This window comes from Dendropsophus ebraccatus, chromosome 7, assembly GCF_027789765.1.
Source record: "Dendropsophus ebraccatus isolate aDenEbr1 chromosome 7, aDenEbr1.pat, whole genome shotgun sequence".
NCBI lineage: Eukaryota > Metazoa > Chordata > Amphibia > Anura > Hylidae > Dendropsophus > Dendropsophus ebraccatus.
The window spans coordinates 1,405,584-1,422,173 of record NC_091460.1 but is presented as its reverse complement, the minus strand read 5'-3'; the positions used below and the strand labels follow the sequence as shown (position 1 = coordinate 1,422,173).

Sequence of the window (16,590 nt, the reverse complement as noted above, 5' to 3'; positions counted from 1 at the left end):
AAACACATTTCCCCCAAATAAAAGAAATGCGTTTTTTTTTTCAATTTCACCACACTTTGAATTTTTTTCTGGTTTCTCAGTGACTTTTTGCAAAAATTCAGCCGTCATTGCAAAGTACAATTAGTGACGCAAAAAATAAGGATAAGGGGTCATGTGGGTTTCTAGGTGGAAAAATGCAAGTGCTATGACCTTTTAAACACAAGGAGGAAAAACCGAAAACGTAAAAACGAAAATGGGCTCCGTCCTTAAAGGGTTAACCCCTTAGCGACCCATGATGTATCTGATACGTCATGGTGCCGCTCGGGGTGTTCAGAGCGGGGTCCCGCCAGGACCCCGCTCTGAACGGCGCTGATCCCGGCTGACATGTGCAGCCGGGCAGTGCCTCTATTAGCCGGCGCGGGTCCCGTTGCCGCGCCGGCTAATTAAGCCTCTAAGTGCAGCTGTCAAACCTGACAGCTGCACTTAGAGGCTTCAGACCTCACGTCCCTGGTGTCTAGTGGGACGGATCTCCCCCCCCGCGATGCGATCGCAGGGGGGGGATCCGTTCTTCTGCCCGTGCCGGGCCTCAGCGTCGGAATGACGCTGATCCCGACTCGGCAACAGATTGCTATGGCCTGCAGCAGGCCATAGTAATCTATGACCGATCTAATCGATCTTTGCTGTGTATATACACAGCATTGATCTCTATGAGAGATCATTGCTGTGTATATACAAGTCCCCCAGGGGGATCAGTGCTGTCTATATACAAGTCCCCCAGGGTGATCAGTGCTGTGTATATACAAGTCCCCCAGGGAGGCTTCTAGTTACAGTAAAAAAGTGTCATTATTAGTAAAAATCCCCTCCCCTAATAAAAGTCCAAATCACCCCCCTTTTCCCATTTTATAAATATAAATAAATAAATAAATAAACATGTTTGGTATCGCCGCGTGCGTAATCGCCCGAACTATTAATTAATCACATTCCTGATCTCGCACGGTAAACGGCGTCAGCGCAAAAAAATTCCAAAGTGCAAAATTGCGCATTTTTGGTCGCATCAAATCCAGAAAAAATGTAATAAAAAACGATCAAAAAGTCGTATATGCGCAATCAAGGTACCGATAGAAAGAACGCATCATGGAGCAAAAACTGACACCTGACACAGCGCCATAGACCAAAGGATAAAAGCGCTATAAGCCTGGGAATGGAGCGGTTGTAAGGAACGTATATTTGTTAACAATGGTTTGAATTTTTTACAGGCCATCAGATACAATATAAGTTATACATGTTATATATCGCTGTAATCGTAACGACTTGAGGAACATGCATAACAAGTCAGTTTTACCATAGGACGGACGGCGTAAATGCAAAACTCCCCGAAATCAAAACAAATTCGTTTTTTTTTTCAATTTGACAGAGCAAATTATTTTTTTCCGGTTTCGCAGCATATGTTATGGAAAAATAATGCCTGTCATTGCAAAGTACAATTGGTTTCGCAAAAAATAAGCGCTCATATAAGTCTCTAGGTGAAAAAATGCAAGCGCTATGGACTTTTAAACTTAAAATGGAATAAGCAAAAGCGCAAAAACGAAAATAGGCTTTGAACTTAAGGGGTTAAAGAAGAACTTTTCCTCTGCCCTGGTGTTGGTGCATCCCAACCTAGAATTACCATTTGTAGTAGAGGTTGATCCCTCAGAGTCTGGTGTAGAGGTGGTACTATCCCAGGGCAGGGAGCCCATACCAATCTGACACCAGTAACATATTTCTCCAGAAGATTCTCCACCTCCAAGGCCAATTGCGACACTGGTAACTGGGAGCTGTTGGCTTTCGGGGAGTGGAGACATTTTCTGGAGGGAGTTAGACACCAGGTTACGGTTTATATCTCTTAAGGCCTAAAGGTTAAACCCTCATGAAGCTTGTTGGGCACACTTGTTGCTTTTTACCTGCTTCAATTCTGTTGTTGCATACCACCCTGGGTCCAGAAATGTAAAGGCTGACACCCTAGCCAGGAGCTCCAGTGTTTGGGAGGTCCCTGAGGTGGAACCATAAAATATCCTACCTCCAGGCGTTGTATTGGTTAGTATGTCTGTCGACTTAAAAAACTGAAATTTTGAAGTCTCAATACGATGCGTCAGTAGATTTGTTTCCTGATAAACGTTTGTCCTGGTAAATCTCAGATTGGCGCTCTTGAAAGAAGTTCATGCGTCTGTTTTGGCCGGTCACCCTGGTGTTGCCGGGACAGGTTACCTATTGTCTCATTCGTGCTGGTGGCCTTCTTGGCAGAGAGTCGTTCGGGAATGTGTTAGGTCTTGTGAGACGTGTGCCCGGACAAAAAATGCCAAATCTCTGCCAGAGGGTCTGCTCCAACCCCTTCCTTTGCCTAGTCGCCCATGGTCCCATCTTTCGATGGACTTCATCTTCCTCCCCATTTGGTAGCATTGAAGAAACTTCCTTGCAAGAAGTTTCTTGCAAACTTTTTTTTTTTTTTTTACGGCTGCATGGGATTCCCACTAACGTTGTCTCTGACGGGGGAGTTCAGGTTGTCTTCCGATTCTGGATGACGTTTTGTGGTCTGCTGAACATCTCATTGTTTTTTTCGTCCGCATTCCACCTGGAAACTATAATGGACCAACGGAACGCACTAACCAATATCTAATAATCAATATCCAACATCCATTATCTAATAATCAATATCCAACATCCATTATCCAATATCTAATAATCAATATCCATTATCCAATATCTAATGACCAATATCTGATATCAATCTCTAAGATGTTATGCTTCAGATAATCGGTCCGAGTTTCCACCTATGGCCGAGTTCACCCTAAATAACCACGTAAATGCGTCTACCTAACAAACCCCTTTCTTTTGTAACTATGGTTACCGTGCCAGGTTTCCCCCTCCCCCATATACATTATAGATGTGTATTATAGTCAGGTCGTGCTCCGGCTGTTATAATGGTGATAGGAGGAACAGGAAGGGCTGTTAACCCTTCGGCTACCTCTACCATATGATAGTGAGTCCTGCGCTGCCGTCATGAAGAATTCCAAGGAACCAACTTACCACCGAGACTGAGCCGATTTATCTCTTTTTAGGATGAAAATTTGATTGATATTAAGATTGAGGTTATAGATGAAGCAGAAGACGAGACGACGGCCAATCAGCGAGCGTGTAAGGAAGGGGGGGAGGTAAGAGAAAAACCTAAGGATCTCCCAGATACTAAACCGTCCACCATCTATGTCATCCCTACAGATGGAGGCAGTGACAGGAATCCACCAGAGAGGTGTCCCCGTCCTCTGTATTCCCAGGACTGTCCAGAGGGAAATGTCCCAGCAGACAATCAGCAGGTAGATGAGGCTGATGCTATAGCACTATATCTCTATAGCGCCCCCCGGTGCTGGTGGTTGTTGCTCCTGCACTCATAGATGTGATGAGGCTGATAGATACATGTTGCTGGTTTCTTATGTTGATGTGTTAGATTTTCCCTCCTGTCTGCTGGATTGTACTGAATTGTTCTATATGTCCCATCAGGGGGGAGATCAGGTGACCAATATTAAAGTGGAGGATGAAGCAGAAGAAGAGAGGATGAGGGGCGATCCCCCGTGTATGAGTGAGGTGAAGGAGGAGGAGGCGCCGGCAGCTGCTATACCAGGTATGGGAGGATGGAGTTATACAGGGATATAAGGGGGGGCTCCACCTTACAGCTACATTACAGTACCCCCCCCCCTGTGTATATATGTATACTGCAGTATAGTGAGGGGGGGTCACAGATATATAAGGGGGGGCTCCACCTTACAGCTACATTACAGTAACACCCCCCCCCCCTGTGTATATATGTATAGTGCAGTATAGTGAGGGGGGGGGCAGGGATATAAGGGGGGGCTCCACCTTACAGCTACATTACAGTAACCCCCCCCCCTGTGTATATATGTATAGTGCAGTATAGTGAGGGGGGGGCAGGGATATAAGGGGGGGCTCCACCTTACAGCTACATTACAGTAACACCCCCCCCCTTGTGTATATATGTATAGTGCAGTATAGTGAGGGGGGGGGGCAGGGATATAAGGGGGGGCTCCACCTTACAGCTACATTACAGTAACCCCCCTCCCCCTGTGTATATATATATGTATAGTGCAGTATAGTGAGGGGGGGCAGGGATATAAGGGGGGGCTCCACCTTACAGCTACATTACAGTAACCCCCCCCTGTGTATATATGTATAGTGCAGTATAGTGAGGGGGGGCAGGGATATAAGGGGGGGCTCCACCTTACAGCTACATTACAGTAACACCCCCCCCCCCCCCCCTGTGTATATATGTATAGTGCAGTATAGTGAGGGGGGGGATATAAGGGGGGGCTCCACCTTACAGCTACATTACAGTAACCCCCCCCCCCCCCCCCCCCCTGTGTATATATGTATAGTGCAGTATAGTGAGGAGGGGGCACAGGGATATAAGGGGGGGCTCCACCTTACAGCTACATTACAGTAACACCCCCCCCTGTGTATATATGTATAGTGCAGTATAGTGATGGGGGGCAGGGATATAGGGGGGGCTCTGCCTTACAGCTACATTACAGTAACACCCCCCCGTGTATATATGTATAGTGCAGTATAGTGAGGGGGGGGGCACAGGGATATAAGGGGGGGCTCCACCTTACAGGTACATTTGATTTTTGGTTTATTGTAATGAATGACCCCTGAGTGACGGCCGGACTCTCTGTCTTACACGGACATAAATGGTAGAAACATCTCTCTACCGTGCGGATTGACAATAACAATATCTTTTTTTTTACCCTTCACAGGAAATAGCGGTAATATCTCTGAGCAGAACATCGTGTTACTGCTGAATTATAAAGAGGCTGTCGGTGCGGAGCAGCGCTCCTCAGGAGAAGCCCTCCTCCCCCTTACTGTACATCCAGGACGTCACACTACAGATCTATCATATAATCCTCCTGACCATGAGGAACCTTCTCCTGACCGCTCACACACCGCGACCACAGGGACGGAGCACGGAGGATGGGAGAAAAGGTTTCATTGTGGTGATTGTGGAAAAGAATTTACAAAAAGCTCAAACCTCCTTAGACACAGAAAGAGTCACACAGGAGAAAGGTTGTGTTCATGTTTAGAATGTGGAAAATGCTTTGCATATAAATCTGAGCTTCTTATTCATGAGAGAATTCACACAGGAGAGAAGCCATATTCATGTTCCGAATGTGGGAGATACTTTACATATAAATCCCAGCTTGTAATACATGAAAGAAGTCACACAGGAGAGAAACCATATTCCTGTTCAGAATGTGGAAAATGTTTCTCACGTAAATCTCATCTTGTTAAACATGAACGAATTCACACAGGAGAGAAGCCATTTTCCTGTTCAGAATGTGGGAAATGTTTTATAAGTGAATCACATCTTGTTATACATGAGAGATGTCACACAGGAGAGAAACCATATCCATGTTTAGAATGTGGTAAATGTTTTATAAGTAAATCGGACCTGGCTAAACATGAGAGAATTCATACAGGGGAGAAGCCGTATTCTTGTTCCGAATGTGGGAAATGTTTTGCAAATAAATCAAATCTTGTTACACATGAGAGAATTCACACAGGAGAGAAACCATATTCATGTTCTGAATGTGGGAAATGTTTTACCAATAAAGCTCAGCTTGTTATACATGAGAGAAGTCACACAGGAGAGAGGCCATACTCATGTTCAGAATGTGGCAAATCCTTTACAGATAAATCAAGTCTTGTTAAACATGAGATAATTCACACAGGGAAGAAGCCGTATTCTTGTTCAGAATGTGGTAAATGCTTTACAAGAAAACTTGATCTTGTTGTACATAAGCGAATTCATACTGGGGAGAAGCCGTATTCATGTTCAGAGTGTGGGAAATGTTTCGCAAACAAATCACATGTTGTTGTACATGAGAGAATTCACACAGGGGAGAAGCCGTATTCATGCTGGAAATGCAGGAAATCCTTTACAGATAAGTCAAGTCTTGTTAAACATGAGAAGAATCACACAGGAGACAAGTGTGTCTGACCCCTCCGCCAGCTTCTCTAATATGTGTGGCCAAATTGTATCTCCCTGTATACTGTGTATAAAGGTGATGGAACTGAATAAAACTCGAAAATATGAAGTCTGGTGACGTCTCTCCACGCCGTGCTCCCCGCAGCCACGCACACACATTTATATGGGGTCTAGGACACCACTTCTCGCCAGATGGATCATAAAATGCAGGTTTTACCTTCCCAGGTAATTATTTTTTGTTGCATATTCAGGTATTTCCAGGACAATGTTAGGTTTTAGGATTTTTTGACGCACGAGCGCCAGGCACCATATTCTGGTGAGAAATCCCTGCAAAAAGAAGCAGGAAATGTTTTCCCACTGTATCTGCGTCTCAGACTCCTGGTACTGCAACCTAGGCAGAGAAGACGGCCTGTGTCTAATGAATGTGGGAAATGTGTCACTTATCTGCGTCTCAGACTCCTGGTACTGCCCCTTAGGCAGAGAAGACGGCCTGTGTCTAATGAATGTGGGAAATGTTTGGTTACTACAATTAAGCTAAGGTTTGTTTTCCACGTGTCGCATATTCTAAAAAGTAAATGTTGGAAGTCTTCAGAGAGAAGAAACAGAGTTCTCATTTAGAATGTGAGTAAAGATGTCAGAAAGAAATAATCCTCTTATAAATCCGGTTCTCTTCAGATATTGGACCTATAGAGAAGGTTCCTGTATGGGTGGAGTTAGCCTGCATATACTGGAGTGATGGAGGTGGCGTACTGAGGATGTAAGGAAGGTGAGCAGTGTTTACTTCTCGTTTCCTCTCGGTGACCCCCATACCACAGGTCTTCTCGTTTCCCCTCTGTGACCCCCATACCATGCGTCTTCTCGTTACCTCTCGGTGTCTCCCATACCATGCGTCTTCTCGTTTCCTCTTGGTGACCCCCATACCATGAGTCTTCTCATTTCCTCTTGGTGATTCCTATACTATGAGTCTTCTCGTTTCCCCTCTGTGACCCCCATACCATGATTCTTCTTGTTTTCTCTCGGTGACCCCCATACCATGCGTCTTCTCGTTTCCTCTTGGTGACCCCCATACCATGCGTCTTCTCGTTTCCTCTTGGTGACCCCCATACCACAGGTCTTCTCGTTTCCTCTTGGTGACCCCCATACCATGCGTCTTCTCGTTTCCTCTTGGTGACCCCCATACCATGCGTCTTCTCGTTTCCTCTCGGTGACCCCCATACCATGCGTCTTCTCGTTTCCTCTCGGTGACCCCCATACCATGCGTCTTCTCGTTTCCTCTTGGTGACCCCCATACCATGAGTCTTCTCATTTCCTCTTGGTGATTCCTATACTATGAGTCTTCTCGTTTCCCCTCTGTGACCCCCATACCATGATTCTTCTTGTTTTCTCTCGGTGACCCCCATACCATGCGTCTTCTCATTTCCTCTCGGTGATTCCCATACCATGCGTCTTCTCGTTTCCTCTCGGTGACCCCCATACCATGCGTCTTCTCATTTCTTCTCGGTGATTCCCATACCATGCGTCTTCTCGTTTCCTCTCTGTGACCCCCATACCATGCGTCTTCTCATTTCCTCTCAGTGATTACCATACCATGTGTCTTCTCGTTTCCTGTCGGTGACCCCCATACCATGCGTCTTCTCATTTCTTCTCGGTGATTCCCATACCATGCGTCTTGTTTCCTCTTGGTGACTCCCATACAATGCATCTTCTCGGTGACACGCATACCATGCGTCTTCTCATTTCCCCTCTGTGACCCCCATACCATGCGTCGTCTTGTTCCCTCTTGGTGACCCCCATACCATGCGTCTTCTTGTTTCCTCTTGGTGATTCCTATACCATGAGTCTTCTCGTTTCCCCTCTGTGACCCCCATACCATGCGTCTTCTTGTCTCCTCTAGGCGATTCCCATACCATGCATCTTCTCGGTGACTCACATACAATGTGTCTTTTTGTTTCCCCTCTGTGACCCCCATACCATGCGTCTTCTTGTTTCCTCTCGGTGACTCCCATACCATGCGTCTTCTTGTTTCCTCTCGGTGACTCCCATACCATGCATCTTCTCGGTGACCCCCATAGCATGCGTCGTCTTGTTTCCTATTGGTGACTCCCATTGCTCTTGGCTATTCCCATACCATGCATCTTCTTGTTTCCCCTCTGTGACCACCATACCACGTGTCTTCTCATTTCCTCTTGGTGATTCCCATACCATGCGTCTTCTCGTTCACTCTCTGTGACCCCCATACCATGCATCTTCTTGTTTCCTCTCGGTGACTCCCATACCATGTGTCTTCTCGTTTCCTCTCTGTGACCCCATACCATGCGTCTTCTCGTTTCCTCTCTGTGACCCCATACCATGCGTCTTCTCGTTTCCCCTCGGTGACCCCCATACCATGCGTCTTCTCATTTCTTCTGTGACCCCCATATCATGCGTCTTCTTGTTTCCTCTTGGTGATTCCTATACCATGAGTCTTCTCGTTTCCTCTCGGTGACCCCCATACCATGTGTCTTCTCGTTTCCTCTTGGTGATTCCCATACTATGCGTCTTCTCGTTCCCTCTCTGTGACCCCCATACCATGCATCTTCTTGTTTCCTCTCGGTGACTCCCATACCATGTGTCTTCTCATTTCCCCTCTGTGACCCCCATGCCATGCATCTTCTTGTTTCCTCTGTGACCCCCATAACATGTCTTCTTGTTTCCTCTTGGTGATTCCCATACCATGCGTCTTCTCGTTTTCTCTCTGTGACCCCCATAGCATGTATCCTCTCGTTTCCTCTTGGTGATTCCCATACCATGTATCTTCTTGTTTCCTCTGTGACCCCCCCCCCCCCCCATACCATGTGCCTTCTCGTTTCCCCTCTGTGACCCTCATACTACAGGTCTTCTTGTTTGCTCTTGGTGATTCCCATACCATGCATCTTCTTATCTCACAAGCGCCCAGGGTCTTTACTAAAGTTATCTAGTCTTGTCCGGTTTGTCTGGATCTCCATTAGAACCAATTGCAGACTGTAATATTAAATTCCTGTCCCATAAGTTAGCCTTCTTCCTTGCCATCACCTCAGCTAGAAGGGTGGGGAAATCAGGGCATTCTCTATCCAATCACCATATATGACTATTAGAGAAGATAGGGTGGTACTGTCCCTAGGCAGGTCACTATTCCAAATCTATTATGCAAAGAACACTGCAGTCACCAGACCTTCCTCCGGGAAGGAACATCCAAGCCAAGGAATGTCTCCAATCAAGGAAACCACCCAAGCAAGGTATCCATCCACAGACAGCTGTTTCGGGGCTTTTGCCCCTCATCAGTGTGGAGTAGGTTTCTGGCTAGTTGGGAGCAGACATGCCTAGTAAGTGCATGCAAAAGGATGCTAGTTGCCCTCAGGGAGATCAGCCAGAACACCGCAGAGACACCATCACGTGTCTCGACGTCAGTGTATTCTAGAACTTTACCCCCTGGGAAATCAAATATGCAAAAGAACACTGCAGAGACACCGTCATGTGTCTCAACGTCAGTGAACTAGCCAGATCTTCCTCCGGGAAGAAACAACCAAGCCAAGGAATGTCTCCAATCAAGGAAACCACCCAAGCAAGGTATCCATCCACAGACAGCTGTTTCAGGGTATTTGCCCCTCATCAGTGTGGAGTAGGTTTCTGGCTAGTGGGAGCAATGCTAGTAAAAGGATGGTGGTTGACCTCAGGGAGATCAACCAGAACACCGCAGAGACACAATTCCTAATCTCTCCAGGGGTGCCATCATAGGGCGAGGAGAAAACCAAAATTACTAACCGGTGATTTATTTTCTTTGAGCCCATGACGGCACCCCGCCTAATACCCACCATATATACCAATAGTGCAAGTTCTCCCACTTAAAAAGATGAGAGGCGTCTGTAATTTACATCATAGGTAGACCTCAACTATGAGAGACAAAATGGGAAAACAAATCCCAAAAATCACATTGTCTGATTTTGTAAGAACTTATTTGCAAATTATGGTGGAAAATAAGTATTTGGTCACCTACAAACAATCAAGATTCATGGCTCTCACAGACCTGTAACTTCTTCTTTAAGAGTCTCCTCTTTCCTCCACTCATTACCTGTAGTAATGGCACCTGTTTAAACTTGTTATCAGTATAAAAAGACACCTGTGCACACCCTCAAACAGTCAGACTCCAAACTCCACTATGGTGAAGACCAAAGAGCTGTCAAAGGACACCAGAAACAAAATTGTAGCCCTGCACCAGGCTGGGAAGACTGAATCTGCAATAGGCAACCAGCTTGGAGTGAAGAAATCAACTGTGGGAGCAATAATTTGAAAATGGAAGACATACAAGACCACTGATAATTGAAGATGAAACGTGGCTGGGTCTTTCAACATGACAATGATCCAAAGCACACCGCCAGGGCAACAAAGGAGTGGCTTGGTAAGAAGCATTTCAAGGTCCTGGAGTGGCCGAGCCAGTCTACAGATCTCAACCCTATAGAAAACCTTTGGAGGGAGGTGAAAGTCCGTGTTGCCAAGCGACAGCCCCAAAACATGACTGCTCTAGAGGAGATCTGCATGGAGGAATGGGCCAACATACCAACAACAGTGTGCGCCAACCTTGTGAGAACTTACAGAAAACGTCTGACCTCTGTCATTGCCAACAAAGAAAATAGAACTGTAACGCCTGGAGTAGTGGATCCACTGGACCGTCACCAGCGATGGCACTAACCTCACCAGGGAGCGGAGTCTAAGTTTTCACCAGAGCCCGCCGCAAAGCGGGATGGACTTGCTGCGGCAGGCGACCCCCAGGTCGCTACCCCTGGCTTGGTTGCTGGTGACGGCAGGCGAGGCGTGGCAGGAGCAGTAGGCAGGAGATCATGCAGGCAGAGAACAGAAGGCGTGCTCTCAGGTGGCGGACAGGACTCAGGAACAATGGGAAGGCAGCGGGCAAGGATAGGGACAAGGACTAAGGACAGGAACCAGGGACAAGGACTAAGGTCAGGAACGACAGGGAGCTGGGCCAAACGCTATGGGAAGCATGTAGAGGCTCCAACACAAGGGACAGGGCATGCTGGGATTTATAGGGGAGTGATTGGTGCAACTAACCAATTAAGGGCGGACTGGCCCTTTAAATCTGAGACAGCCGGCGCGCGCGCCGGCTGGCACAGACCGAGACAGGAACGGAGGAGAGGTGAGGCGCCCCAGGGGCCGAACTAGCAGCAGCGCCGGGTCCCTACACAATGACCCCGGCGGCTGCAAGGGACAGGAGGCGGTCGCGGCGGCGACCCGGAACGCGGGAAGCCGCCGCGGCCGTGACAGTACCCCCCCCTTTGGCCTCCCCCTCTTTCTTGCCTGCAAATGGCACAGGAAGCCACAAAGTCTTTGACATCTTGGAACAAACTGGGCCACCAGTAGTGGCGGGAGATCCGTTGCCCGGTCTTTCGGACTCCAGGGTGCCCGGCCTCCAATGAGGAATGTCCCCACTTCAAAATCCCTCTTCGAAGCGCAGGGTGAACATGGGTCTTTCCGGGGGGTATTCTCTGAAGAGTAGAGGTGACGACTGGTACTAGGCGATCAGGAGGTATACTGTGGCGAGGAGATGTGGGTTTGTGGATGAGATCCTTCTCGGCAGAGAAGGCATCCACCAAGTCTTGGTCTTCTGCCGGTAGGCCGGATAGAGGCTTGGCGGGGTCAGGTGACGACACCGAGTACTTGGTCTGAGGTGACTTGAGACACTGGTTGGAACAGTCATGACCCCAACTGATAATCTCCCCGGTTCTCCAGTCCAGCTTAGGAGCATGTAATTGCAGCCAAGGGAGTCCCAGGAGGATGGCAGGGGATGAATGGGGCAGGACGTAGAAGGATATCTTTTCCTGATGTAAAGGACCCACCTGGAGGACTAGAGGTGCGGTCTGGAAATATATCTGGTTGGTAAGAATCTCGCCCGTGACCGAGGAGATAGTCAGGGGTCTGGCTAGTGGGGTCACGGGTAACCGCCATCTTTGGACCAATGTTGCCGCAATAAAACTGCCTGCTGACCCAGAATCGAGAAAGGCAGTAGTCTGGTGATTTTGTCCTGAGGGTGTCTGGATGGAAACCGGCATAGACAAACTTGGAAAGGTAGCGTTCACGCCTAGGGACACCTGTCCCACCGGACCTAGGTGCGAGCATTTCCCGGACGTTTGGGGACGTAGGGGACATCTCAGCCGAAAGTGATCCGAACCACCGCAGTAGAGGCAGAGATTCAGCTCCAGACGACGAATTCTTTCATCAGGCGTCAGGTGAGCCCGTTCCACCTGCATGGGAATCTCAGGAGAGGGCTGGGGCACCGGAAAGTCAGGATTCTGGAAAACCGGCGCCAGCTGGTGATGGCGACGGGGCAAGCCTAGTAGATGTTCATGCCGAACCTCCTCCTCCCTCTCCGAAAAACGAGTATCAACTCTGGTGGCCAGTAGGATGAGTTCGTTCAGGGAGGTGGGTAGGTCTCGGGCGGAAAGCACGTCTCTCACCCGATTAGACAGGCCCTTCTTGAAGGTGGCTATTAGAGCGGCTTCATTCCAGTCCAATTCAGCCGCCAGGGTACGGAACTGGATGGCGTAATCGCCAACAGAGGAGCTCCCTTGAGAGAGGTTGAGGAGAGCAGTTTCAGCTGAGGAGAGCAGTTTCAGCTGAAGAAGCACGGGCTGGTTCCTCAAAGACGGAGCGAAACTCGAATAAGAAGGTTCGGAGATTGGCAGCAGCAGGGTCATCTCGGTCTCACAGCGGCGTGGCCCAGGCCAGAGCTCTACCCTCTAATAGGCTGATGATGAAAGCCACTTTAGAGCGCTCAGTGGGAAACTAATTGCTTAGAAGTTCGATATACATAGTGCATTGAGTCAGGAATCCTCTGCACAACTTGGAGTCACCAGAGTATTTGCTTGGGAGAGCCAGTAGAAGTCTCGAGGTAGCTGCAGGTGGTGATAGGCGCTGGGCTGTAGTATGCTGCTGTAGGGCGGCAGTCAATTGCTGGATTTGCTGAGCCTGTTGAGCGACCACTCTGGCGACGTCACGGAGATCAGGCACCTCGCCGGGATCCATGGTTGGAGCCTACTGTAACGCCTGGAGTAGTGGATCCACTGGACCGTCACCAGCGATGGCACTAACCTCACCAGGGAGCGGAGTCTAAGGGGCCGCTGGTTTTCACCAGAGCCCGCCGCAAAGCGGGATGGACTTGCTGCGGCAGGCGACCCCCAGGTCGCTACCCCTGGCTTGGTTGCTGGTGACGGCAGGCGAGGCGTGGCAGGAGCAGTAGGCAGGAGATCGTGCAGGCAGAGGACAGAAGGCGTGCTCGCAGGTGGCGGACAGGACTCAGGAACAATGGGAAAGCAGCGGGCAAGGATAGGGACAAGGACTAAGGACAGGAACCAGGGACAAGGACTAAGGTCAGGAACGACAGGGAGCTGGGCCAAACGCTATGGGAAGCATGTAGAGGCTCCAACACAAGGGACAGGGCATGCTGGGATTTATAGGGGAGTGATTGGTGCAACTAACCAATTAAGGGCGGACTGGCCCTTTAAATCTGAGACAGCCGGCGCGCGCGCGCCCTAGGAGGCGGGGACACGCGCGCCGGCCGGCACAGACCGAGACAGGAACAGAGGAGAGGTGAGGCGTCCCAGGGGCCGAACTAGCAGCAGCGCCGGGTCCCTACACAAGGACCCCGGCGGCTGCATGGGACAGGAGGCGGTCGCGGCGGCGACCCGGAACGCGGGAAGCCGCTGCGGCCGTGACAAGAACAAAGGATTGAGAGGAAATTGTTACTGACCAAATACTTATTTTCCACCATAATTTGCAAATAAATTCTTACAAAAATCAGAGAAAGTGATTTTCGGGATTTGTTTTCTCATTTTGTCTCCCATAGTTGAGGTCTAATATGGTGTCAATTACAGACGCCTCTCGTCTTTTTAAGTGGTTCAAAGGGGTAATGACTCTCCTTAAGGAGAGCCCGTCTCAAGGACGTGTGGAGACTTACAGATCATTGCTGCTCCACTAGGAATTCTGGGAAGAAAGGATATGCAAAGTAGCTCTCACACCTCTTAAGCAAAGAGATGTCCCTTCAAGTCAAGTCTCGCTCAGTCAAGGAGCCTTAGAACATTGACTGGGGATTTTATGCCAAGCCAAACTATCTCTCCCAAAGGAAAGATTTCCCATCTGCAGACAGCTATTTCGGGTTTTTGACCCTCATCAGTGCAGAGCAGGGTGTTGGCTGGCTAGTGAGAGGTCTATTGAGGTGGGTCAAAGGGGTAATGACTCTCCTTAGAGGTGTGAGAGCTACTTTGCACATCTTTTTAAGTGGTGGAACTTGCACTATTGGTGACTGACTAAATACTTTTTCCCCACTGTATATATATATATATATAATGTAAATAAAATTTTTTAGGAATAGATAATTCTACTGTATATGTGGTATAGATAAAAAAATAAAAAGTATATAGTTTTTTTGTGTGTATTTTTGTTATGCTTTGAGCTTCGCTCCTAAGTTCTTGCTAAATGCTGGTATTGAAAGGGGCGTTTGCTCTTTTAAAGATCCAGGGTTCCTGTCCAATGAGAGTATGAGGTAGACCTCTCCAGTAGTGCCATCATGGGCTTCAAGAAAAGAAACTATTTGTAAGTAAATTTTGTTTTTTCTATTCTGCTGTTTACAGAAGTCAGAAGAACAGAAGCTTCACCACTATATATACTAATCTGCTGAGCCCCGCCCACTCCTGTCACATGATCACAGGTCCTTCACCACAATCTCTTCTATCCTGCACTGCTGAACTCTGCCCCCACATGTACTGGTCACATGATTGTGACATCACAGGACCTACACCTCCAGCATCTACCAGATACAGAACAGATCCTGGCCGGGCAGTCACTGCTGTTGTGTTGTGTGTGGAGATCTCTGCTCCTCAGTGTGTGACCCCAGCAGTAAGGTAAGCTTACAGGAGGAGGGATGTTACATTGTGTTACTATCAGTGTGACCCCCCAGCAGTAAGGTAAGCTTACAGGAGGAGGGATGTTACATTGTGTTACTATCAGTGTGTGACCCCAGCAGTAAGGTAAGCTTACAGGAGGAGGGGTGTTACATTGTGTTACTATCAGTGTGACCCCCCAGCAGTAAGGTAAGCTTACAGGAGGAGGGATGTTACATTGTGTTACTATCAGTGTGACCCCAGCAGTAAGGTAAGCTTACAGGAGGAGGGATGTTACATTGTGTTACTATCAGTGTGATCCCAGCAGTAAGGTAAGCTTACAGGAGGAGGGATGTTACATTGTGTTACTATCAGTGTGTGACCCCCCAGCAGTAAGGTAAGCTTACAGGAGGAGGGGTGTTACATTGTGTTACTATCAGTGTGACCCCCCCAGCAGTAAGGTAAGCTTACAGGAGAAGGGGTGTTACATTGTGTTACTATCAGTGTGACCCCCCCAGCAGTAAGGTAAGCTTACAGGAGGAGGGATGTTACATTGTGTTACTATCAGTGTGACCCCCCAGCAGTAAGGTAAGCTTACAGGAGGAGGGATGTTACATTGTGTTACTATCAGTGTGACCCCAGCAGTAAGGTAAGCTTACAGGAGGAGGGATGTTACATTGTGTTACTATCAGTGTGTGACCCCCCCCCAGCAGTAAGGTAAGCTTACAGGAGGAGGGGTGTTACATTGTGTTACTATCAGTGTGTGACCCCCCCCCCCCCCAGCAGTAAGGTAAGCCTACAGGAGGAGGGATGTTACATTGTGTTACTATCAGTGTGACCCCCCAGCAGTAAGGTAAGCTTACAGGAGGAGGGATGTTACATTGTGTTACTATCAGTGTGACCCCCCAGCAGTAAGGTAAGCTTACAGGAGGAGGGGTGTTACATTGTGTTACTATCAGTGTGTGACCCCAGGAGTAAGGTAAGCTTACAGGAGGAGGGGTGTTACATTGTGTTACTATCAGTGTGTGACCCCAGCAGTAAGGTAAGCTTACAGGAGGAGGGATGTTACATTGTGTTACTATCAGTGTGTGACCCCCCAGCAGTAAGGTAAGCTTACAGGAGGAGGGATGTTACATTGTGTTACTATCAGTGTGACCCCAGCAGTAAGGTAAGCTTACAGGAGGAGGGGTGTTACATTGTGTTACTATCAGTGTGTGACCCCAGCAGTAAGGTAAGCTTACAGGAGAAGGGATGTTACATTGTGTTACTATCAGTGTGTGACCCCAGCAGTAAGGTAAGCTTACAGGAGGAGGGGTGTTACATTGTGTTACTATCAGTGTGACCCCCCCAGCAGTAAGGTAAGCTTACAGGAGGAGGGATGTTACATTGTGTTACTATCAGTGTGACCCCAGCAGTAAGGTAAGCTTACAGGAGGAGGGATGTTACATTGTGTTACTATCAGTGTGACCCCAGCAGTAAGGTAAGCTTACAGGAGGAGGGATGTTACATTGTGTTACTATCAGTGTGTGACCCCAGCAGTAAGGTAAGCTTACAGGAGGAGGGGTGTTACATTGTGTTACTATCAGTGTGTGACCCCAGCAGTAAGGTAAGCTTACAGGAGGAGGGATGTTACATTGTGTTACTATCAGTGTGTGACCCCAGCAGTAAGGTAAG

General features: G+C 48.3%; 1 pseudogene; it reads left to right on the top strand.

Annotated features, from left to right (window-relative positions):
- LOC138797196 (zinc finger protein 585A-like) overlaps positions 1-16,590 on the top strand; it is a 38,025-nt pseudogene that overhangs the window by 8,590 nt on the left and 12,845 nt on the right.